At 43.4% G+C, this 25474-nt stretch overlaps 1 protein-coding gene across 2 annotated transcripts in view; it reads left to right on the top strand.

Annotated features, from left to right (window-relative positions):
* Positions 1-1717: 1717 nt before the first annotated feature.
* STK38L (serine/threonine kinase 38 like) overlaps positions 1718-25474 on the top strand; it is a 52499-nt gene continuing 28742 nt past the window's right edge. Inside the window, exons 1-2 of one of the 2 annotated variants that reach the window (XM_080914559.1) lie at positions 1718-1734; positions 22909-22977. The gene's annotated coding sequence lies outside the window, so the exon portion shown is untranslated. Of the gene's footprint in view, positions 1735-19774; positions 19848-22908; positions 22978-25474 lie in introns of those variants that run through there. The other variant, XM_080914560.1, reaches the window with a different exon arrangement.

Below are 25474 nucleotides of genomic sequence, written 5' to 3'. Positions count from 1 at the left end.
CCTTCGGTGGTTTTCAGACCCTTACATTGTATATATATGTCTATGTGCAAGAGCAGAAGGGTTTCTTAATCACTGAGCCATATGATCATGTAAAAGCTAAGGGCATTTTGTAAAACTCCACTGTTTAAAAGAATGAAGTTGTCAATAGTGACTAGGAATGATTCTTTTTGTCCTACTTATAGGCCAGTTTTACCTTAAGCAAAACTGAGTCACATTCCAAAAGTCACCTGTGTCAGCCCATGGGAAAGTGAATTTCCAGATCCACACACTCTCTTCTCACTTCATTCATAGATTCACTTCCCCCCAGTTTCAGAGTAGCCACAGTCAACCATGTTCCAAAGATATCAAGTGGAAATTTCTAGAAATGAATGACTCATACGTTTTTAAAAACATATTTATTTTATGTATGTGAGTACACTGTCTCTTGTCTTCCGACACTGTCTTTTGCCACCAGAAGAGGGCCTCAGAACCCATTACAGACAGTTGTGAGCCCCCACATGGTTGCTGGAAATTGAACTCAAGACCTCTGGAAGAGCAGTCAGTGCTCTTAACCGCCGAGACATCTCTCCAGCCTCCGATTCATAAGTTTTAAACTGAATGCCTAATGTTCTAAGTAGCCAATGAAGTCTCTCACCACCCTCACTGTGTGGCGCCTGCCCAGGAGGCTAATAGTTCCTGTGGAGTGTCGGTGTTAGTAAGTATGCTAAGCTCCTGGTCCACTGGAAGGCATGGTCCTTGTCTGAATATGTCAAAGATAAACCATAGCCTGCTTTTGTATTATTAAGACTGGGTCTCACTCTGTAGCTCTAGCTGGGCTTGAACTCACTGTGTAGCCCAGGCTGACCTCAAACTTGCTGCAGCTTGTGTCTCAGCCTCCTGGGTTGTGGAATTACATGCACAAACCACTGTGCCTGGCTTTAAAGTATTTTTTTTTAAGGAGTGTGTTGTTGAGTTTGCTGAAATCTATGGTTATCGTTAATTTTTTACTGTGCAGGATGTGTAAACTAATCTTGAGTGTAGGACACACGGTACAGTGTATAGTAGCACTTTTGGCATGTGTAGGACACACACAGTGTATAGTGTTTGGCTCTGCGCACATTCAGCTACTCTGCGGGTCCTGAAGCTTGCCTTGCCTGCCTTTGATGGGGAGGGGAAGGAAGACAGTGACAGCAATTTTCCAGCCTAATGTTGTATGGTTCAGGCAAGTTTTGCAAAGTTTTCTATGTATGTTGGTAAGTTTCTGGTGGCCCTCCTAAATCTTAACTTCTAAGCCTTTCGGGTCCAGTTATAGAGACATGGACGTCACAGAACTGCTACACTGGCGATCTCCCCTCTTCTGGGCTGTCTTTGCGTTGCCTCGAGGCGTGCTGCTTCACACCAGGCCCCTCTCAGGGTCAGGCAGAACCAGTTCTAACTAGAGAGAGCCCTGAGACAAGAACGTTAGACCGCCCAGTAGTGACTGGACAGACCTCAGGCTCTTGGACCAACCTACACTTCCGCCGGCGAGGTTGGGGGGGCGGGGCTGGCGCTGACGCCACAAGGCTACTTCCGCCTGGGTGATAACGTCAGAGCCGACCTCTTCAAAACCTAGGAGTCAAGCCTCGCGAGACTCCGGCGCGGCCGCTTTGGCACCGCCTCACGGGGCGGGGCGGGGCGGGGCTTGGCGCTACAGACGCGCGCCGCGGGCTGCGCTGGCTGAGGAGGAGGCTGAGCAGTCGCGGGCGACACCGGCAGGTGAGAGCGGGAGCCGGGCAGGGCCGCCAGGCTAGGGTGGCGCTCGCTGCGGGGAGGCGCGAGGGGCTCGGCGCTGCATGGCCCTGGTGTCCCCGGCGGAGCGGAGAACCGCGGCCGTGCGCGGCGTCTCCGGGCTGCAGGCGGGGCCGCGCCCCCGTGCCTGTCAGTCACCGGGGCCTTCGGGGAGCCGGGTGCCGCAGCCTGCGCACCGGGAGCGGAGCCGTCAGCCCTGCGCGCGCCCTGCTGCTCCGGGCCCACCTTCCCGTCCCCTCCGGACGCAGAGGGCACGGCTCGCCCGCACAAAGTTGCCGGTGCACAGCGACAGCAAACTGTGCCCGAACCGCTGCGTCCCTGTCACCGATGCTACTTTCTTTGGTGCGGGGTCGCTCTCGGGTCCCGAAGTTTGGAGAAACGCTGTGAAGAGGTGCGAGGTGGGTCTGGAGTAGCGGCTGGTGCAGAAGTGCGCTGCTGCCGCCCCTCGGGACTCTGGCACCGAGCCGGTGCGCGCTCCGGCTCCTCTGCAACTTGGGATGCGTTTTTGGTAGAAGCCACTTAGGGAAATAGCTCTGGTATTAGCCACTCGACTGCCAAGAAGCCAGGCGAACATCGTACAGTGTGGTCTTAAGGTGGTGATTACCCTTGTTTGGCAGTCGTGGCTTAAGTCGGTCGGGTCTCCAACTTTAAGCCTTGTTATTTGCATATCAAATTGTCTTGGTGCCACACACTCAAGCATACAGGGAAAGGTTTTCCTTTTATGCCTCAGGATATATAAAACAATTAACTTTATTATTCTCTCTCTCTCTCTCTCTCTCTCTCTCTCTCTCTCTCTTCCTCCCTCTCTCTCTTGGCCTAGAGGCATTTTATTTGAGTTATCTGCTCCTGTGTCTATTTGGGGAGATAATTTAGTTCAAGATATGATAAGTCATGATTTTGCACAAGGTCATAAAAGTACTTTTATTTGGAAAATCCTGGCCTCAGAAGTACAAGGGATAAAAGTTTGGAGTTCGCCCTTACTCTGGGCGTTTTTCTCCTAGTTAGAGAACTGATTAGGTTTCCCATTTGTTCGGATGTGTTTAGAATGAGAAGCATAGTTCGGCAGAGTTTCTGTGCTCTTTTGAAAGGCCTTGCTGTTAAGTAAAGAACAAATTAGACTCAGAAAAACCACATTAAACAGAATACTGGAAGTCCCAGCATTTGTTTTTTGAGTTTGCTTACAAATAAGCCAAAGAATAGAAAGTAAGGCTGTAAATAAAAAGGTATTCTCTCCAGTTTTTATTATTTAAAACAGTTTTAAAATTTAAATATATTTTGTTCATATCCTCCCTTCCCCCAAGCCCTTCCAGATCCTTTCCTCCTTGCCCACCCAACTAAGTTCTTTCTCAAAAACTAAACTCTGCAGCTTTTTAAATACTAGATTTTAATTTCAAAAAGTGGGACATTAAGAGCAAAAGAAATGATAAAAAAACAAAATGATAAAGCTTTAATCTCAGTTTGGCCATTTTTTTTTAGAAAAGTTCCAGTCTCTCAGAGACCAGTAACATCTTGTTAGTAGAATTGGTAACATGCCTTAGCAAGTGCCTTCTCACAGAGCTGGAAAAAGTTGGAGACGCCAAAGCCAGGAGAATTTTTGTATGTTACTGTAATGTTATTTTACATAAATGTAGGGCCAGTTAAGCGAGCATATTGCTGTTGAGTATCCTAGCATTGCATTCAAATCAACAGATGGGCAAGCTATGGCTGGGATAGATTAGACATATGCAGAAAGCCTGCCTTTGAATTTTCATGTGCAAAGTACCATGGCCTCTTTCAGTGAAAGGATGAAAGCAAGCTTAAATTAGCAGAATTTTGTTTAAACAAACAAGTATATTCTTCTATCTTTCTTCCTTGTTCCCCCAAGTTTTTGTTCCAGTCTCAAGGGAATATTTAGTAAGGCATGACCAGTGTGCTGTCATGTACCTAAGTTCTCAGTCTCCAGGTAAAGGGTTTGCTGATTAGCAGGATATTATTGTTCACAAGCATTGGAAGGAGGCATGAAGGGAGAGAAGGGTTGGCTGCCTGCTCTATACAGATGCTGTGGTCTTTGTTCTGAAGGAGAGACATGTGACTCCACCTCCAGTAACTTGAATACAAAATTCATACTGAAGCCAAGGAAGGAAGACTCAGTCTTACGAGATAACTGAAGGGCTTCAGGAGAAAAAGGCATTTGTGCAGATGATGTGGATGACCTGTAAGAGAACACTTTATGCAGGGCCTCTGCAGCCAGACTCTTTGCTTATAGGAAATCTTGTTTACTGAAGGGAGTGTTTCTGCTACTCTTGTTTGCTGAGGAAGTAAATGAGGTGTCAAAGACTTAGACACCTTGGGTTTTCAGGCTGTCCCTGGTTGTGCCCTTTAGGAAGGAAGGTCCTGTTCAGACCTGTTGTCGCAAAGAGTGGATTTTGGAAAATGCATCTAAATTTTAGGAATTCCAGGGTAGTGAAAACCTAGGTAAATGAACTGTGGTTTTGTTTTTGAGACAGAGTCTCACTGTGTAGCTGTATAGTTCCAGGCTGTCCTGGAACTTAGACCAGGCCGGCTGTAACTCACAGATCCATTTGCTTCTCTCTCCTCAGTGCTGGAAATAAAGGTGTGCACCACCACACTCAGCAAATGAAAAAATATTATATTTGGCATGTAAAATATTTTAGTCACTTTGAAAGCTGCTTTTGATGCGAATTAGTTGTAATCAACAAGTGAAACCCACATAGATTGAAAATGGAAAATCAGAAGTGCCCCTTCCCCACTCAGCATTTCAATTGTTTTGTTAATCTTGTGTTCCTAAAGGCTACTTGGCATTAGATATTGTTTGGATTGAAGTATGAAGTTGGAATTGAGTTGATGATGTCAGCCTCAGACCTTTCATTTTTATTTCCATAAATAACTTTGATAATGTTTGAAGCAAGGTTTTGAATAGAGTTTTGCACGTGTGTGAAATGAGAGTTCCGCCATGGATGGGGCATTGTTTAAGGTCTGTGAGAATGTGACGTCACAGGAGTTGATATCAGGCACAGTGCTTCATATAGGTCTGCTAGATACGTGGATGTTGAAAAATAGTGTCAGGTTTTATTTATGGATTTTCAGGCTTAATGTTTGGTACTGGTTAACTGAAAACTAGAATCACGGTAAATTTAGTTAAACTTAAGTGATGTATGTGGTGAGCATTGGTGGGGCCCCGCCTAGCCTTACCTAACTCCAGTGAGATACAGGCTCTTCCTTCATCCTTGCTCAGATGATCTGGGCCAGTCTCTCAGAGAGTGTAGAAAGTGCTCTCTTTGCTGAAATCGATAGGTTCTAGTAGCCGTCCGTCTCTCTAAGTGAAGATTTATGGTTGATAAGCTTTAATGGGAAAAATAGCAGAGCTGTAGGTATTTAAAGTTCCTGAAATAAGACAAAGATAGGAAAAAGAAGCTCTCAGCACATCTTAAGTCTTTGCTTCCCCTTATCCTCCTGTTGGTCCTTCTCACTCTGCATGTGCAGTGTACACATCTGCACATCTCCTTCTCACTCTGCATGTGCAGTGTGCACATCTGCACATCTCCTTCTCACTCTGCATGTGCAGTGTGCACATCTGCACATCTCCTTCTCACTCTGCATGTGCAGTGTGCACATCTGCACATCTCCTTCTCACTCTGCATGTGCAGTGTGCACATCTGCACATCTCCATCTCACTCTGCATGTGCAGTGTGCACATCTGCACATCTCCATCACATGTGTGCAGTTGGCCATTATTGTTGTCTTAGCCTTTTTCAGTCTTTTGTACCTTTGGCAGTGTCTCCCAGATCTTCAACCCAGAATTTTACAGAGTTGCTTTTTAAGTTTGCTTTAATAGTTCAGAAGGTTTATAGTGGTTCTCAACCTTACTAATGCTGTGACACTTTAATGTTGTGGTGACCCCCAACCTTAAAATTATTTTTGTTGCTATTTTATAACTGTAATTTTGCTACTGTTATGATTCCTAATAAAATATCTGGTATATAGGGTATCTGATACCCTTGGGATAGGTCATTGGATCCCCAAAACAGTAAAGACCCACAGATTGAGAATCTCTACTTTACAGAGTTCTCTTAAGTACAGGTTTGCTTCTGAAAGGTTCTTTATCCTAAGGAGACATCAAAGGGAAGGCAAGCACCCTTCTTGGGGAACGGAAATTTGGAGAACATCTTTTTTCCAGGTGGAGTAGTTTTCTTAGTATTGAAAAATACTGGTCGGGAGAGATGGGTCATGGTCTGGAGAGGTGGCTCAGTGCTCTAGAGCACTGACTGCTCTTCCAGAGGATCCAGGTTCAAATCTCAGCACCCAAATGGCAGGTCACAACTGCCTGTAACTCCAGCTCCAGGGGAATCTGACACCCCAACACAGACAGGCATAAAGGCAAAATACAGACACACATAGAATAAGAATAAATAAATAGATTGTTTAAAAAGAAGGGCTGGAGCGATGGCTCAGCACCTAAGTGCACTGACTGCTCTTCCAGAGGTCCTGAGTTCAAATCCCAGCAACCACATGGTGGCTCACAACCATCTGTAATGAGATCTGATGCCCTCTTCTGGTGTGTCTGAAGACAGCTACAGTGTACTCATACATAAAATAAATAAATAATTCTAAAAAAAATGAAAAGTACTGTAGCATGATGCCTCCCTCCTAGACATCTCTGTACAGATTTTAGGGAAACCCATGACAGTTACAGGTCATGTGGTGTTCTGACTATACACATTCATGTTGTGTGAATCCAAACAAAGCTCAAGCCTTCTTAGTTGTCTATGGGAACTTGTACTTGTTTGAAGCTTAGTTCATGTGTTTATGTTTTATGTATGTTACAGAATAAGAGGTCTCATAGTCACATTTTCATAGTATGTTCAGTGTGCCACATTGACCCCACATCGACCTTCTCACTTTTTGATTCTAAATGTGCAGTGTTTGCATTTATGCAAATCTCTGATCACTTGTATGCAGGTAGCACTGGCTCTTATTACCCCCTTGTTATTTACTACCTTTGTATTTGGTTCAGGTAGGAAACTTACTCCCTCCTTTCCTGGTTTCTGGAGCACCTTTACTGTGGTGCCTGAGCTGGTAGGATTAGTAATGTTTAGCCCCTCAGATCTGTAATTACTGCAAACCAACACTTCCAATGAGAATCAAGATGGCAGCACTGGATGACTGCATATTGCTGGTACCATCTGTTTTTGGCATGCCAATCCACAGGCCCCTTGCTGTGGGGCCCGGTTTTTATTGTGTCTGTGTAGTTCAGGTGGTTGAGTCTGGGGCAGTCATTAACACTCACTTTCTTGGTGTGGTTTCACGCACTGTTGTGCATGTGTAGAAGCTGCTGTGGCTGGTGCTTTTGTGACTTGGAATTTTGACTGTGGTTCTCAACAGTCCTCAGTTGTCTAGTGGAAGCTGCTTTATATTGATCCACATGGTCTTCCAGTGTGATTCTTAGATTTGGTTCAGAGCTGTTCTCTCCCCTACACAGGCTTCACTTTTCTCTCACCAGGGATCCATGCAACTCTTCAATGGCTGTTTAACTTACTACTTACTTTGTACTGGCACAGTCCTCAGTAGCATAAATATATTGTGTATAGATAGTCTGATTGAATATCCAGGGGAGCTTTATGGATTATTATCTGAGGAAACTCATTCATGGGTATATAGTGAGGATACCACTGTGAGATCTATACAGGGAGAGAAAGAAAAACTCAGGTTTAAATAATTTACCTGAAATCTTAAACTAGAGAGAGCCACCCTTAAACTTGGGTGTATGAGTTTAACATGAATATGTACATGGTAGTTGTTTTAATAGATTAAAAGCCACTATTTAATGTAGTTGAGAACTCTACAAAACTAGTTGATGAGACTTGGTTCTTGGCCTCAACAACTAAGCCAAGATAAACAATACTGTCAACTATCTGACTTAATTAAAACCAGTTAGGGTTGGCTAAATATTATGACACAGCATTTTCTTAACAGTGACATAGTTTTGAGCCTTGGGTATTGTTCTTGAATTTGTCAAAACGTGAGGTTTTAGTTTTTCATTTTTAATCCTGAAACTCCCAGTCTTCAGTTCTTAGTTAAGTTGCTTTCTGCTCAGCCTGAGCTCAACTGCTTGCTTCCTAGCTAAAATACTCGGGTTGAAGGAAAGGGTAGGGTAGAACAGATAGAAATTAAAGATCCAGGCTTGGTGAGCAAGAACAGTCTTACTGTATGCGCGCGCGCGCGCGTGTGTGTGTGTGTGTGTGTGTGTGTGTGTGTGTGTGTGTGTGTGTGTGTGTGCTTGAAATGTGTCTGCCCCCTAACTGCTGTAGTTAAAAGTATGTTCCACTAGGCATTGATATGAGGTACCTCACAGTGCTAGTGTTATAGGAAATTCAGTATACACTTCATAGCTTGGGAAAATGGATTCTTTGAGAGATCAGAGAACTTTTTAATGATCTATTTTTGGAAATATTATATTGAACCAGTATCTTGCTTCATGCAATTTAATTTTTAGTTGCCATGAGCATTTTAGTTAAGCATTGGCCTTCTGGTAGGCCTCCATTATGGAAACTCCATGCAGTGTTTGCCCTGTGGGGCTGTTTTATATTGTCAGCAGGGGCTGGTTTGCATGGTTTATAGTACTGAAGAGCTGCCCTTTGCTGTGTTTGTACAACAGAGATCCATTTCATTCATTTGGACACATCTTTCACATCTGGTGAGGGGATTCTCCATATGTCAGCCATTATCAAGCCAAACAGAAGAGACTTTTCCTATTTCAGTGACTGGAGTGGAGAAATGTCAGTATTGAGCTGTACATATTGCCCCATTGGTGTTCTTAATATGTTCTTAGTATGTTCTTAGAGTTCAAGGAGTCCCAAACTCCTGATGCTTCTGAGGCAGGTAATTTTGATTCTTGCCCAGTTCTGGGTTAGATACCTAGAAAGTCTGACAGTATGATGTATTCTTCTGTGTGGCTGGATTCTGGCTTATACGTGTTACTATGAATGTTAAAACACAGTGAGACACCTAGAGAGCGGAGGAAGCAGAGACTGCTAGTGGGCTGATTAGGAAAGCTCCTTGTGTGAGCTGTACTATGAATTGACCATTTCAGAGGGATTAGCATAATTTGGGTGTGTCCCTATGACACCTGATAAATTACATGCTAATTGTGTAAATTTTTTTGTCCAATTGAATCTGAGCTTGGAGAAAGATGGTTTTCAGCATCCCAGCCTTTGCTTCAACAGCTACAGAGCTTGGTGCATTTAATTAAAGTTGTGCTTTAGGAAGATTGCAGTGGTAGGAATACATGGGGAGTGATCTTAGAGAAGGGAGACCAGAACTGGGAAGACCAATAAAGGGACTAGAGTGGTAGGATTACCCTCTGGTTTAAACCTGAGGTGTTCCTGTGTGCTGAGGTGCCTGCATGTACCCCAGGTGATGTGGGGCTGGAAAGCCATGGTGCTCCCCTCTCTGGGCAGGCGTCCAGGCGTCCACTCTGTAATGGTATTTCTGTGTGCAGTGCTGCAGCAGGGCGCAGCTGCAGAAGCAATGAGATGACAAAGAAATGGAGCACCTGTTTGGGAGCCACATGGTCTTTCCCAGGAAGGGGTAGTGTTTGAGCTGCCATTTGTCTTAGTGTTGGGACCTGAGGCTGGGTAGGATAAATGAGCCTTTTATTTTTAGTAATTTTTGGTGTCATTTTATTTGGCTAGAGCACTCTGACATTTTGAAAGTGTTTTTGGTTCCTCCTATAGGCCCGCTGGATGCATCTTGGCTGAGCATCCCTCCTACATCCTGCAAGTGGAGTTTCAGCAAGAAACTTTTCTTCTGTTTTATGAAATTAGACAGAAAGGGTGACAGCACTATCAGTTAGGGAGGAGAAGAAAAAGAGTCTCCTGAATGTCTTTAATGACTGTACGGACCTTCTCAGGTTCTTGTACAGAGACTGTTGCAGCAAAGCATAGCTTCAAGACCAGTTGTCTGGGAAGCTGTGTTCTGGCAGGAAAGTATCATTCTGGTAGGAAATCAAGATTTGTCTTTTCTGTAAGGTTGATGGACACTTGCTTTCTGTGGGATACATCCAAGTGCTGCTTGGAGTAATGAACTCTGGTGCACTTTCCACTGTTGCAGCTAGAAGCTCATCAGTGAACTTTCTGTGGTGTGGTTCTTCTGTTCTGTGGACTGGGCCCGGGAAACAGATTTATGCAGTTAGTTCTCTGAGGACAGCTGAAAAGTTAATAGTAGACTGCAAGTAGGAAGTGCCCATTGTGTTTCCAGACTTGGGTAGGCAGCTGTGTTAGTTTTAGTAACATAACTGGGTATAATAAACATTTACAAGGAATAGGCAGGGCTAGGGGAAGTGAAAGACAAAAGGACAAAAGGAGAAAGCCTACTGGCCATGGGGAGGCTCTGGTGAGGAGGGTCCAGTTCCTGTGCTTAGAAAAGACTAGGTGGTCTGGGGAGGGCACCCTCTCAGAGACAAGGGGGAGGAGGAATGGGATGAGGAACTGGGGGGTGGGGCAGAGGGGAGAGCAATGGCTGGAATGTGAATAAATAAAACAATACTAATAATATTAAAAAGACCAGGTGCCTCTAACAGCTGCCCAAAAGCTTTGGTCCAAGCTTCGAGTTAAGCTCAGTTTGACTGCCACAGCTGCCTCACAATGCCCTCGGGTTGTTAGGGCAAAGATGGCAGTGTGGTTTAACCCAGTATTTATAGATTCAATTTAAATGTGTCCTAGAGACTCTCTAGTCTTGAGCGGAATGGGAAACAAAAATCAACACTTTACATATTAGTGAACATTATAGCCACACTTCTGAAATGTAGAAAAAAGATTTAGGATATGAATATAGTTTTTCTGGTGTTGAGCCATAAGAACTATTTTCTGATGTGTTCTTTCCTACACTTTGTGGATAATTCCTATGTTCTCTTCCTTCCTTCTGTATATAAGATAGCCCCAGTTACGTAAAGGTGAAGGGAAGATAAACTGTTTGTGTGAGATAGCATTTTTAAAAAAGATTTATTTTTATGTATGTGAGTACACTGTAGCTGTCTTCAGACACACCAGAAGAGGGCATCAGATCCCATTACAGATGGTTGTGAGCCACCATGTGGTTGCTGGGAATTGAACTCAGGACCTCTGGAGGAGCAGCCAGTGCTCTTAGGTGCTGAACCATCAAGATCTAAAATGGTAGAAATAACACTAGGATGAATTAAATGGAGAGAAGTCAACCTTCACATTAGTAATCCACAGATGCGATGATCTAGAGATCTAGAGGGTCCCACGTTTAACCAAAACTGAGAAGAATGTCAGCAGGGAGGCTGTAAGGAACTACAGGAAACAGCAAAATGTTTTAATTATGTTTTTTATCGAGGGGGGGGGGCACGTTGACATTATATAGAAATCAGAGGACAATTTGTGGATGTTGGTTCTTTCTCACCTACAACTTCCAGGGATCCAATTTGGGTTGTCAGGATTGGCAGTAGGTGCCTTCAGCAACCAAGTCATCTCATCTCATTGGTCCTGTGTCCTTTTCCGGCCTTTGTAGGTAATCCTGTATTCTTTGCTTAGGTCTCTCCTCCCTAAAGGATGCTTTTCATGTCCTCTTCCTCTCAGGCAGTTAGGTGCTTGCTCCTTGGCTTTCCTATGTGTCTCATACATGTGCTTTCCATCCTAAAGCAATTGTAGATAACTAGTCCTTTACCTAGCATCAGGCATGGAACAGAGTCATTTCCTGTGTAACTTGGTCTGTTCTTACCACAGAATTAAGTAATTTCTCAGGAGAGCAAAGGGGTATTTGATGATGACTATCTTATTCCCTCTGTTAAAAGTGAAACATTTTTATTTATCATTCAAATATGGGTTCTGCATATTTTACCTTCCTTGCCGTTCCTCTCTGTCTTTATTTTGTCAGTTTTGATTGGCATTGTCGTAAGGAAGGTAAAACCACAGATGTGTAGACCCCGACTCTCACCTTTCTAGATTTGTGCCTGTGAAGATTTTGAGTCTAGAGTCATCAGGTTTGGGGAATTTGTTGATTGAGAGCCTGAACAGGATTGCTAATTAGCAACTTGTTTTCCTAAGCTGTGAGTAGAATGAAGCTGAGGTCAGCATACTGCCCCCTACAGGGGGACCTCCATCAAGTGGGTAATCTCAGGAGGGAGTTACTAAGTCAAGCTAAGCTGATGTGGTTGGTTGGTCTCCTTGTAAAGACACTGGCTTGCCTCACTATGAATGTGTGCAGTGCACTTGTTCCTCAGACAGACTGCAGGGTTCAGAGTGAAACCTTGCTTGTCAACTCTTGCTTCCTCACCCACACTGACAGTTCTCTGTTGTCGTAGTTTCTGACCTATGGCTACAATAAAGTACCATGACCGAGGGAACTTACAAAAGAGTTTAAATGGACTAATGTTTCTGAAGGTAAGGTTATGATGGTAGAGCAAAGGCATGGTGGTCCACAGCTGGAGTAGCAGCTGAAAGCTCACATCCCAATCTGCAGTCAAGAGGCAGCAACAATGTACCAGGGATGGTGGGAGACTTTTGAAACCTCAGACCTGTTCCCAGTGACACATGTCCTTCAACAGGCCTATACCTCTTATCCTTCCCATACAGTTTCACCAGCTGAAAACCAAACATTCAAGAGCACCTCATGCATCCACCCCCTCTGCAAGGTTTCTGTTTTCACATTCCAGTCTTGCCTCTCAGAAGCTGCATCTTTCTCAGTGCTCCAGGCTCCATAGCTACATCTAGGAATTACTTGATGTTGGCGACTGATTTCACCCACTCCTTGTGGTTCACGTGGGTGTTAACTACATTTTCAAGTCACGAGGACACTTATTCTATGTATGCCTGACTATGGGGGCTGGCAGAGTGGTGAATACTTCCTCAGGTGTAAATTGACTTACTACTGTGTGGTTCTTGGGTGTGTCCTTTGTAGATGTAGTATGGAAGGGTTGGACACATAATAGGTATGACACTCACTTTCCTTATTTCTGACCCATCTCAGCCTGAGGTTTAAGAATGTGAAAATTTGTGTGGCAGGGTAGCCATCTCACACTTAATGTTTGTTTTCCTTTGCATGTTTGTGTACAGGCTTGTGTGTGTGTGTGTGTGTGTGTGTGTGTGTGTGTGTGTGTGTGTGTGTGTGTAGGCCCTGGTCTTCCCTAAACTTGTAGCTCACCAGGTCAGCTGTCCTGGCTTGCCAGTGACCTCTTGGGATCTGTCTATCTCTGCCTCCCCATGATACCTGTGTGTGCTACCATGACCCAAACTCAGACCCCTCATACTTACTCAGTAGGCACTTTATAGATCTTCCCACATTTGATCAAAAATTTTAAACTGAAATATAATTTGCATTTTCAGTATTAAATTTAGGTTAATCTTCTGTTATATTGCTTGAATTTTGACTCTGGTATCCTACTTTGGCTTATTCTTCCCAGATTTTGGTGGGTAACCTTAAAATTAATCTATACAAATATTGTCTAAAATTCTTTCCCAGTTTACAGATAGCAGTAAGCCAAGTGAGTCTTGTAAAATTTATAAACAATTTTAGGTTTGTTTAGTTTATTTTTGTAACATAGGGTCTCACTGTGTAGCCTAAGTTGGCTTTGAACTGGCCTTTCTTGTGTCTTGGCCTCTTTGAGTACCAGAATGGTGACAGGTATTCGCCACCATGTTTATCTTGCATTGAGCCATGGTGTTTAATCAGTCTCCAAAACCATCTAATTCTGAGCACATTTCCCCCTCCCCTGGTAGAGTGCAGTTTGTGAAATCATCCAGAGAAGTCACAGAGGTTTGTCCCAGAGCTTAGATGTCAAGAGAAATAGCAGCATGGTAGTAAGTACCTCCTCTCCCAGAATTCCAGCTCATCCTTTCCTCCCTCCTGTAAACTCCCACAATGAAATCTTCCCCATGACTCTCCATAACTTTTGAGTGTGTCTCTGAGCACCTAGGCTTTGCGTCACCCTTCCTGGACCATAAGGGCCTTCCTATCAGTGACCTGTACCCCAGGAGCAGTGCTGGCACACAGTGATGCTTGGCATTTGTCAGGCTAATCAAAGCCAGTTTCACTAGAGTTCTATTCTTGAGAGCTTCCTTACATGACTCATACTCAGCATCTCAAGCAGGATTGGCTTTGCTTTGTTCTGAACATTTTGTAATTTGTGTTCCCCCAGTGTGTCCCACATTCTTGTTTCCAGCTAGCACACCAAACTTCAGAATTCTGTGCTTAACTGCCCTTCATTCAGTCAGCTCACTTCCCAGCGGTCACGTTGATGTCTAGAATGTTTCTTTCATATATGAGGCATTTACTCCTATGTGTCTCGATTTTAAGTGTAGGAATATTCTAGCAGATATCCTCAAAGTCGAGGTCCTTGTTCCCTCAGCTCATTTCTGCATCAGCTCCTGTCTCTAGAATATCAGTGCAGTTGTTGTCTCTGCTCTTGCCATTGCTGCACCCACTCCAGAGCCTCCCCCCACCCTCCTCCTTTGTGATGCTGCTGATGAAGGGTCAAGTGTTTTCTTTGTTGAGTGCCCAGCTTCTAGTCAGGGTCTCATGGGCTTGCTGGGTTTGCAAGGCAGAGGGATCTAGGCCATGTTGTTGCTATCACCCTTTCCGTTTGTTCCTGCAACACATAGCTTACAGGTTGCTGCTCTGACGTCATGCTCCTCAGAAATTCAGTGCCAAGTAGGTGCTATGCAGAGTGTGCTGTTTGCCATCAAAGCACATTCTTTATGCTCTTTGGTGCGATGTTCTCACCAGCAGGACCCCTTCCTGTACACTGAGGTCCCGACCAGTCAGGCTCCATTTCTGTCTTCTCTATGTCACCCGTTAAATAGAAGAACACAGAGTTAAAAAGCCTCACAAGTTAAAAACTTACCTCCTAGCATTTGAGTCTAGGTAATAGTGCTGTCTGTATTGAGAACCCAGTCACTGCACATTGGAACTGAAGAAAAGCATCTTTAAATTTAAAGGGAAATATCAATTTTGCAAAACAGAAATGCCAACTAAAGCTGTCTCTGTGTTGTTCAGTATTTTCCTAGTATGTTTGAAGGTCTCGATTTGAGCCCCAAACTGTACAAAATAAGTTTTGTAGTTTAAGACAATTTGATATGAAATAGACAAATTAAAATACTTCCTTAGGAAAAGAGAGAGCACTTTAAAATGTTTGCCAGGTATTGGTAAGTTGAACATTCTAAAACATTACATTTTGAAATTTTTATTATTAGTTTGTTTATTGAGACAGAGGCCTGGGATTCGGGTCCTCTTGCCTTGCCTCCCAGGAGGGATGACAGGCATGCACTGCCACAGTCAGCATTTTTCTTGTGAAAATGCATATGGCCGCTGATTTTCTTAAGTGGCTCTTGGTTTAGAGCCCAAGGATCATGGAGAATGGATATAGGAAGGTTCTGGGGATCAAGAAGAATGAAAGTTTATGGTTGCACGACATATGACTGTAAATGTGCCCTCATGGGCTCATGTTGTGTAATGCCTTATTGTGAGGTTGGTGATAAGTGCCCCACAAGTTCCGAGCTTGAACGTGGAGATATGACTATCCTAGCAAAGGAGGAAAATTCATCATTTTCTCTTGTTTTAGTAAAAAATTGTATTTACTTAGAAGCATTCAAAATGTCAACGAAACAGCTGCTTTTTGCAATTGCAATGTTATTCAGTTAACAGAACAACAATTATCTTCATATAAGCTGCATCAGAGACAACTAAAAATGAAAAAACAACCCAAAAGAAAAAAAAATGGAAAAACAAAACAAAAAACCCAACCAAACTACTGTCCCTATATATAACTAAATTGTGCTGTGCACCAACAAAATCCTGCTTTAAATTTCCATGCCAATTTACAACCTCTAGACTGTGCCAGTCTAGGTTAGTGGCTATTGAAAATACCACCAGGACAGCACTATCTAAAGACACATTCGGTAGTGTGTTAACTATACAAAAAAAAAGACACTGTACAGTTTAAAAACAAATCTTACACAGCCTTACATTTCTATTTTTTTAAAGGAGTGAGTTGTGTACCGGGGAGTTAAATGCTTTATAGATAAGAAAAAAAAACTGCACTAGAACCAGCTTATTCATCATCTTCTTCCTCCTCCTCTTCCTCATTCTCTTCATCCTCTTCCTCATCGTCCTCCTCCTTTTTCTTGCTCTTTCATCCTTGGTCATTCCCTTTTTCGTTGTAACCGGTTTTCCTTTAGCTCAGTAGGCAGCAATATCCTTCTCATACTTCTCCTTCAGCTTGGCGGCCTTCTCATAGGGCTGCTTGTCATTTGGGGCAGTGTTGTTCCACATCTCTCCTAGTTTCTTTGTGACATCACCAGGATAAGCCAGGATGCCTGCCTTTGATTTCCAGCAGTACTCAGAACAGAACAAGAAGATCGAAGGAGGCGTCTTGGGTGCATTGGGGTCCTTGAACTTCTTTTTGGTCTCTCCTTTGGGGAGATGTAGGTTTTTATTTCTCTTTCATAACGAGCCTTGTCAGCCTTTGCCATATCTTCAAATTTCCCCCTTTTCTTTAGCAGACATGGTCTTCCACCTCTCTGAGCACTTCTTGGAGAACTCCAAAAAGTTGACAGAAGCATCCGGGTGCTTCTTCTTGTGCTCCTCCCAGCAGGTTTGCACAAAGAATGCACATGAGGACATTTTGCCTCTCGGCTTCTTAGGATCTCCTTTGCCCATGTTTAGTTGATTTCCTCTGTGAGGCACAGAGTCGCCCAGTGCCCGTCTGGCTCTCGCTTGTCCTGGCGCTGTGTCTGTGGAGCTCAATTGGACTGCAGTGGCTGCGAGAGCGGGAGATGGACGCAGCCTCCTCACTCTCTCCACTGTCTCATTTTTTTTTTGTAAATGCAAATAGAAGGAAAAAGGGGCATTTTGAATCTATATGTATGTATGTCCTTGTAGACACCAAAGGTCAACATTGTTTCTCAGGGTTTCTACTTTGTTTTAAGAATAGTTTTTTTATTTTAATATTTTATGTGTATATGTATGTGTCTGTATGTTAGAGTGTGCTTGTGTAAGTGCAGGGCCCTTTGGAATTTAGAAGAAGGTGTCAGATCCCCTGAAGCTGGAATTAGAGACAGTTGTGATTGATCTGAGTCTAGCCAATGAGCCATTTTTTAGGCCTGTGCCCGTATTTTCTGCATAAGTTCTTAGGGTGGAACTTAGGTCCTCGTGGTTGCCTGGCTCACACTGTGGACTGAGCTAGTTCCCTACCACAGTTGTTTTTATTTGTTCCTGGTATAGGAGATGGAATTTGGCTCTGTACTTGCTAAGCACATACTCTGCCCCTGAGCTATACGTCTAAGTCCTAAGGAAGGACCATTTTAAAACTTAGATCTTCACAGCTTGGTAGTAAGATTGATTATAGCATGCCATTTGGTTGTTGAGGGAGGGGACTAATGAATGGTAGAAAATAAAACTTACGTATTTAGGGTAGGTTATGTTACAGGATTTAATAAAAGCTGAGCCTAGAAGTTTAGATTGGAATGACTTAAAGAGGTTTTGTGCCAAGCTGTGGCATTATTCCAGTTCTAAATTAGGAGCAGTAGCTCAGAGATGAGAGGCTGGCATCTAAGCTTGTCCTCACGCTGCTTCAGCAGACACAGGTCCTGCAGCATGGTCAAAGATGGAGGTGAGAATAAAGAGGATGGAGGAATGATGAATTTAAGAATTTACGGATGAATTTAATGTGGGTAAAGGGGAGACAGACCAGCAGCTTTCTATGCTTCTTGCCTCGGTAGCAGTGGGGACACCACCATGGTCAGATATGGCAAATATGAGTTAACTCTTAGATGTTTAAGCTGAAGTGTATGCAAAGAGTAGAAACATGAAAAATTGGGTGATTGAACCAGAAGATTGAGGTGAGTCCCTCAGCCTTGTTGAGGACGCTCAAACCAGGAAAAGGTGCTCTCCCAGAGTCAGACACAGGGCCAAGGACGCTTTTGCAGTCACTTGTAATACAAATCTGAATAGCTTTTCTTACACATGCAGACTGAAATTACTTTGTAATTTTGTCCAGGAGTAAGGCATATAATACTCTTTAGGAACTTAGAAAATGCCAAAAGGTATGAAGAAGAAAAGAGGATTCATGCTACTAATGCAGCCGTCCTTCTGGCCTTGTTTTCAGAAGGGGGTAGGAAATCCATGTGTGTACATGCACATGTATGTGTAAGATTACATCGTTTTTTGTTTTGTTGAGTCAAGTTCTTCCTATATAGGCTGGCCTGGAACTTTATTGGCCTCAGCTTCTGCTCAGTTTTAATTCTACCAAAGGAAATTTTTGGTTAAAACAAGCAAGCCAAAACCAGAAAATTCTTTTAGTAGTTTTACTACTGATGTATTACTTTAAAAAAAAAAAAAAACCTTTAAATTCAGAGTTTTGATTACTTTTGTGGAGTTCTGCCTACACCAAATGACTCTTTAGTCTCAGCCTGTCATAATTATGAAAGTTTCAGAATTCTTATATTCCATTTAGAATTTTTCTCACTTTGTACATATTTTCCTTCTTTTTTCAGTTGGCAGTAGAATCACATAGGGAGAGAGTTTAAAAACGTATGCATGTTTATACAACACACAGTAGCCCTTTGACTCTGAGAATGGTATGTGGCTCTGAGGCAGGCGATCATGCTGCGCAGTCAGCCTGGAGGATCAGGACGCCTGGCCTCCTCCCTTACTCCCTGCTGCCTCTCACTGGGTCCATCTGGGTAGCTCTGTAGTTTAAAATGCTTCCCAGAGTATATTTGATAAAACACAAGGCTTAGAATAATCTCAGTTAAAATCTCATGTTAAAATCTCCCAGGGACTGGAGACATGGGTCAGCACTTAGACCAGTGACTAAAGCAGAGAGCCACCACAAACAGTCATAGCGTCACTAGTGTGCTCAGTCCTTCCTTCTGTGTCACATAGATAGATCTGTTTACTTGTGTGATCTTTATTGTATGATGACATTTTTAAAGACTTTGATTATATGGAAGTGAACCTTCTACATAGTCCTTAATGTTCTGCACATTTGTGGCAACGAGCTATTCATGGCACATATATTTTATTACCCATAATTTTCAGTTCTCAGTACTATTGTTTGCTATGACTTTCTCCTCCCTTCCCTAAGGGGGAAAATAGCCCATTAATTACCTGTTCAGATCTCTTTGTTCTAGGTAGGGTTAATATTGCAGTAATGAAACACCATGACCAAAGCGAGTTGGGGAGGAAAGAAAGGGTTTATTTCAGCTTACTTCCCATATAACAGTCCATTATGAGGGAAGGTCAGGAACTCAGAGGGGGCTAGAACCAGGAGGCAGAAACTGAGGCAGAGGCCATGAAGGAGTGCTACTTACTGGCTTGCTCCCAGGACCATCAGCATAGGAGTGGCAGCACCCACAATGGGCTGGGCTTCCCACATCAGTCACCAGTCACAGAAATGACCTATAGGCTGGCCTACAGCCCTATCTTATGGAGGCACTTTCTTAATTGAGGTTCCCTTTACTCCAGTAACTCTAGCTTGTCTAGTTGACATAAAACTAGCCAGCACACTATTGTTTTATTCCCATGTTGTAATGGAGTTGAAGACCTCCCTGGCTCATCAGATGTAAGTTCTGTAGTAGTAGCTAGGAAGAGCAAACATATCCTGTTTGTTTGGTTTTTGAAACAGGGTCTCTGATAACTCAGGCTGTCCTTGAACTGTGCAGCCAAGGATGAGTAGGAACTTCTGATATTCCTGCTTCTACCTCTGTCCCAAACCCTGGGAAGACTGCCAACCCAGATGAATCTTCAACTGGTGCTCTCTTGGGTCTTGTGTTGTAGTCATAAACTGAAGGTCCTTGGAGTCTGTGACTTGCTTGCTGGTTCATGTGTTATTTCCCTTAGCTTATAGTCCAGAGATCCTGATTCTCTGCTGCTGATGGACTTGTGTTTTGTAGGATGGCTGCAGGGAGTTGACAGTGTGCCACAGGAATCATGCACTGATATTGACAGTGGCCATTTCCTCAGATTGACCATTACTTTTTGTTAAGTATTTCACAGGCATCTTTTCTACCCACGAGAGCATAAGACCTAGACAGATGGAGTCACTTGCCTAAGATCACACAGAGGTAAGGATGGGATGGGACTTTAGCAGTGTCCTTGTGAAATGTTAGCAGTAGGCACATTTATCAATTTGAGCTCTAAAGAAATATTTATTTATAGTTTTAAGAGACTTTACCTAAAAATTTGATAGCCAGGGATTGGGAAAATACATTTCAGTGTGTTGCATAGGACCATTAACTGTCAAGATAAGAGCAAAACTTAGAGCTGAGTTGCTGGAGGATCCCATGTGAACACTTCATGGATCTTAATGAGTTGACAAAGATCTGAAAAATGTCAGTCCTGCATAGGTCCTGTGCCATGGAGAAAGAGCCAGTGAGCGGCAGAATAGAAAACACCTCAGAGGCCTCTGCCTGCTCTCAGGTTTGAGTTACTGTCCACTCGGAAACAGTTATCCTGAGAGAGACAGCCAGACATGTCTCTCCCCCCGCCCCCCTGTGTGTGTGTGTGTGTGTGTGTGTGTGTGTGTCACTGGTCTGGAACACATTAAGAAGTCTAGGCTTGGTGGCTAGCAAACTCCATGGATCTACCATGGTGGGGCTTCTTACCCCTTCTGTTTCAAGGAGAATGGGCAGAGCTGGAAGGACCTTGGTTAAGAAGGCCAGGACTGAGGTGACCTACTGAGGGCTTAGGCGTGTGACTCAGCTGGGTGTGCACCTTAGTGGAAAGTTTTTAAATTGTACCATCAACTTTAAATACTACATTTTCCTCTTTTGCCTCCTCAGGGAGAGGAAAAGTCTCCCCTTTCTCGACTTTCTGTAGTCAAATAAGGACTAAAAAGGAACTGTTTGTATGGAAAGCATTTCACTGATTGAATTCCATATTTGTCATAGAAGGAAATCCAGATTTCTATATCTGATAACTGGACTGTGCCTCTGTGTATTCTAGGTGGGTTCTCTGGTCATTTCCTGTGATATACAAATTGTCTCTGTGCTTTGTGTTTTTTCTCACAGCCCACTATCCCTGTGTGCACAGGGTGTTAGAGCTGTTGAACCTGCTTGCTCAGCAAGGACTTAATTGTAGACATTTTGAGAGCCAACACAGCAGACAGTTTGACAGTTTCTGTGTGTGTGAAATGAATCCTAGGGAAACAGAAACATAGTCCAGCTTCCTTGTCTGCATGGCTGGTCCTGTTTTCCTGGTAGTCACCTCACCACACACAGTGCCTGCCATATTTCCTGCAGTACAGGATTCATGGCTCTGGGAACCTGGCTTTGGAGCTGGGCATGGTGTTGTGCATCCGTGAGCCCAGCTTCGCACAGAAAGGTGCACAATTTGAAGCCTGCATGATCTGCAGAGATACCCTGTCTCCATTTTTGAAAAGGAAGAAAGATTTATGTCCTGAGGAACGAGCCTAGTGCCTTTACTGTACAGGGACAGACAACAGTTAACAGTAGTTAACTCTTGTGAGCTGTAACAAGCCGTGGACATGAAAGGAAACTTCACCTTTAAAGGTCCGCAGTACCTTGACTTGATGATAGGCTGAGAAAGCCATTGTGGGTGATTTTCTTATCTTGGTTACTTTGTGGGTTTATCTGTTTATTTTAAACAAGGGTAGGGACTGTCTTCTCTGCTGATTCCCAGGGACCAGGTATTTGCTTCTTAGAGCCAAGCTCAGTTTTGGAGGGGGTATGGGGGGGGGCTGAGCTAGCCACTCAGAGTGGCTTCTTTTTCACTTGCACATCTCTAAATGTCATCAGCTTTTCAAGTTTGAAACTTTTTATTCTTAAATCAGGATCATAAGTGCCTTCCCAGATACCCAGCTTCATCTGGGAGGGACAGAGCTGCACAGTGCAAGGGAAGTAAGATATCTATCTTTTCATAGTGCCAGTGTCTTCTGCCAAGTGAGGTGACACCTTAGGATGAATAGAGCATCCATACAAGGAGAGATGATATGTGTCAAGTATTAATTAATTAATATTAATTACCTGTCACACAGATAAAGTTCTTGAATTATGAATTACACCATCAATGTCAGTAATTTTGGAGTAGTGCTAATATTTTTTAAACTTAGGAATATGAAATAGACCAATCAGATTTCAAGGTTTTGATGTTTGTTATACAGTGCTGATACCAATAGGCATGGCAGCATATTCCTGTAATCCTAGCACTGGTGGCTGAGGTAGGAGGGCTAGAGTTTAAAGCTAACCTAAGCTGTGTAGCAAGGCCTGTCTTAATGTACAGAGAAAATAAATAGTGGAGGAAATAGAAGAGGGGAAATTCAGAACAGCAGTCATCAGCAGTGGGGCATGTCTAGATGAGGTGCCCTACGTTTCTGTGTTTAACGTATACATCTGTTAAGTGGTTTTTTTTCCTCAGTGCTATATCTCTAACTTACTTAGGGCCTCTTGCCTGTCAGTCATGTGTTCCACCAGATCTCATGTAGCCCAGGTTGGCTTCAAGCTCACTGTGTATCTGAGGTCTTGAACTACTGATCTTCCTGTCTCTACTTCTCAAGTACTAGGATTTTAGCTGTACACCACCAAGTGTGGCCACAAATAGTACTGAGGAAAAAAATGCTGTTGTCTTGTAAAAGCTGAAGTGGAAGTCCATGTAGTTTGAGTCTGATGCTGCTTCTGTGAGGCACAGATATAAGACAAATCACCGTTAGGAAAAAAGCCTACTGTGTCAACACAGGGAGGGTATTCTGCATAGTTATTGGAGTTTAGAAGATGACAGAAGGCTATTTAGCCATCAGAAATGAATTATCTTCATCTGCATGTGCTCCATCATGTCACTAAGATCTGTCTGTCAGACAACGAGGAGTTGCCACCTGTACTGTGTGTGTCAGGGACCAAGTAGAACAAACTTTATCTTTTTCTGTGCTTAACATTTGTTACCTTCAAAATACAGTCTCCATTAATTAGACACCTACTATGTGCAGGATGCTGCCCTGGAAGCTAAGGTTTATGTCTTCTCCCCGAACATTTCTATGTATCTTGAAAGATTCAGAGAAGTGTAGCTGAGCTTCTAAAGTCTGTGGGGAAGGTGTGTCTGCCTTCATTGCAGATTAATTGTTCCTTACATCTTTAACTTACTGTGTTCTCTTTTCTTCCTTCTAAAACCTAGGAAGCACTGAATGAGGTTAGAGCTCTCTATACTGATGCTGGACTGTCCTCACTGTCTCCTAACTACCAAGTAAGCCTCCCTCCCTTCTTCCTTTCTTTGTCCTCCAGCATCTGCTAACCACCAGATCCACTCTTCTGCCCTGCTGACTCTTTACACTGTGAACTGGAGCACTCATCCTGGCTGAAGTCTCTAGCATGGCGTCCTTGTTACTTTTCATAGCAGTGCTTGGGCTTCCTGGCTTCACATTCATGGTCCTTCCCTGTCCCTGTTGCCCTATCCAGTCCTGTCTTTGGCCACTCTCTACTGTTTCCACTGCTGGGGTCTGGATATGAATTGTCTCCCTAAAAAGAGCCCCATGTGTTGAAAGCTTGTTCACCAGCCACTGGATCCAGCTCTCATTGAGAGAGCATTGTGAATATGTCGACCTAATCAGTAGATCAGTCCAGTTCACTCATGGAATCATGATTTGGAGGCATCGTTGTAGGGACATGGAACTTTGGGAGGTGTGGGTCACTGGGACGGTCCTGGACCCCTCTCTCTCTCTCTTCCTACTTCTGGCCCCCATGTAACAACAGTGTTTGTCACAGCAGTGGAAAGTTCACTGACACTTTTACCTCTGAGACAGACAGACTGCATTCACCCTACTGTGCAATAAAACACACCTGCTGTCTTCAAACCTACATCAGTTCCCTGCTCTTCCTTTCACAAAGTGACGTTTTCACTCTTGGACCTCAGCCACTCTTGAAGTCTGTAGGGAACTATATAAAGCATTGCTTTTGTTTTTACTTTTTAAGATGTATGCGGCAAAGGTATCAGTGTGAAGTGTAGTGTTGTGTAACCACCATTGTCTGCTGTTAGAAAACACTGGGAGATGTGTGTGAAGCCTGCACATCCTGCTGTGATTAAATCAAAGCACTAGCAATTGCTTTAAACAATTATGCATAAAGACACAACAGGAAGGAGACTCAAAGGGTTACATAGTCTTATTTTAGTGAAATTGATGTAAAATCTACTTAAAGGTAAGTTTCTGTTTGCACAGAAAGTATCTGAAGAAGGCTATAGTGTGTTCCTCGACAGAAAACAAATGGGTAGAGAAGCGTGGTCTCACAGGCTTTATAGATCAGGTAACTATGCTGATCGGAGCATTACACGTTGTGCACAGGCGTCCAGCATCATATGACACTATCCATTGCATACCTGTTATGTCAATTAATGAGTAAAATTAAAAAGACAAAATAACTGTGGAATTTGCGAGTAATTAAGTACTTTTTTGCAATTTAAACTTTTATAAAGTTCTGCCCCAGTCATTATTTCTGGAGTAATTTCCCAGCTGTGTGCAGCTTTAGTTTTTGCTTCTTGGAAAGAGACAGAATGTCCATTTTGTTTATTTAACTAAAAATAACCTTCCCACCTTTTTAACCAAACCTAGTGCTGGTAAAATTTCTGACTCAGTCATTTTGGAAAGAACTACCTCTTTCCAGAAATAGACAAGCTCACACGTTGGGTTTTCTGCATGTATTAGTAAGTTTCCATCCTATCAGGAAACTGGGTGGATGCAGGACTCATGAAAGAGGGACTGTCAGGGTCAGACCGTGGTAAGGACCTCACTTAGGTTAGTCCCGAGGGGGCTTCTGGCCAGGCAAAGGCTGTGTAGATCACTGTCCTGTGACTACAGTGTCCTTCCAGCAGCCCCAGCCTTCTAAAGAGCTATCACCAAACCTCCACTGCCACTTGGCATTTAGTTAGGCTAAGCTGAGCTATCTACTCTAATAGTTTGTGTCTGCCACAGTAATGTGAATGTTTTCCTATTCTACACTTGATCTTACCCAAAAGGCCGAGAAGTGATATGTTTTCCTATTCTAAAGCCCTGCTTTTATCAGATTCCCACCAATAACCTGGTGTTGATATGGGTTAGTCTTACTTCACTGGTATTGTGGACTCAGCAGCACTGTGTGCTTTTTCATACCCTTCACTCTTTTTTAAAGTATTTATTTATTATAAGTATACTACAGCTGTCCTCAGTTCTCATTACAGATGGTTATGAGCCACCATGTGGTTGCTGGGATTTGAACTCAGGATCTCTGGAATAGCAGTCAGTGCTCTTAACCCCTGAGCCATCTCTCTAGCCCCCATACCCTTCACTTTTATAGAGCCTGGCACACATATAGTCTTGCAGTGTGGTTGTTGGGTCAGTCTTACCTGCTGTTAGCTTACCTGCTTACCTGCTTGATTTTACTACTGTTTCCCTGGAAACCCACATGACATGCAAACACAAATCTGTTGGACTGTTTGTTCTCTAGTTCTATACCCCAGGCTAACTTCAAACACTTAGTCTTCCTGGTGTATTGGGATTTCAGCTGGGTGCCATCACCTTTTAGAAAAGGTCTTTCATTTGGATCCTTGTCTCCATGGTAGTAGAAAAGCTTTGGCAAAGGCACCAGAATCGTCCTGAGACTGGGATGGTAAACCATATTTTCTCCAAGTAAAGACCCCAGAGGGAAGAGTACATTTTTTGTGGGAAGGTGCAGCTGAGGGCAGAGGTGGGAGGGTCCCCCCAGATGTCAAG

The sequence above is a fragment of the Micromys minutus genome, assembly GCF_963924665.1.
Source record: "Micromys minutus genome assembly, chromosome: 3".
Classification (NCBI taxonomy): domain Eukaryota; kingdom Metazoa; phylum Chordata; class Mammalia; order Rodentia; family Muridae; genus Micromys; species Micromys minutus.
This window is presented reverse-complemented; position numbering and strand designations above follow the sequence as displayed.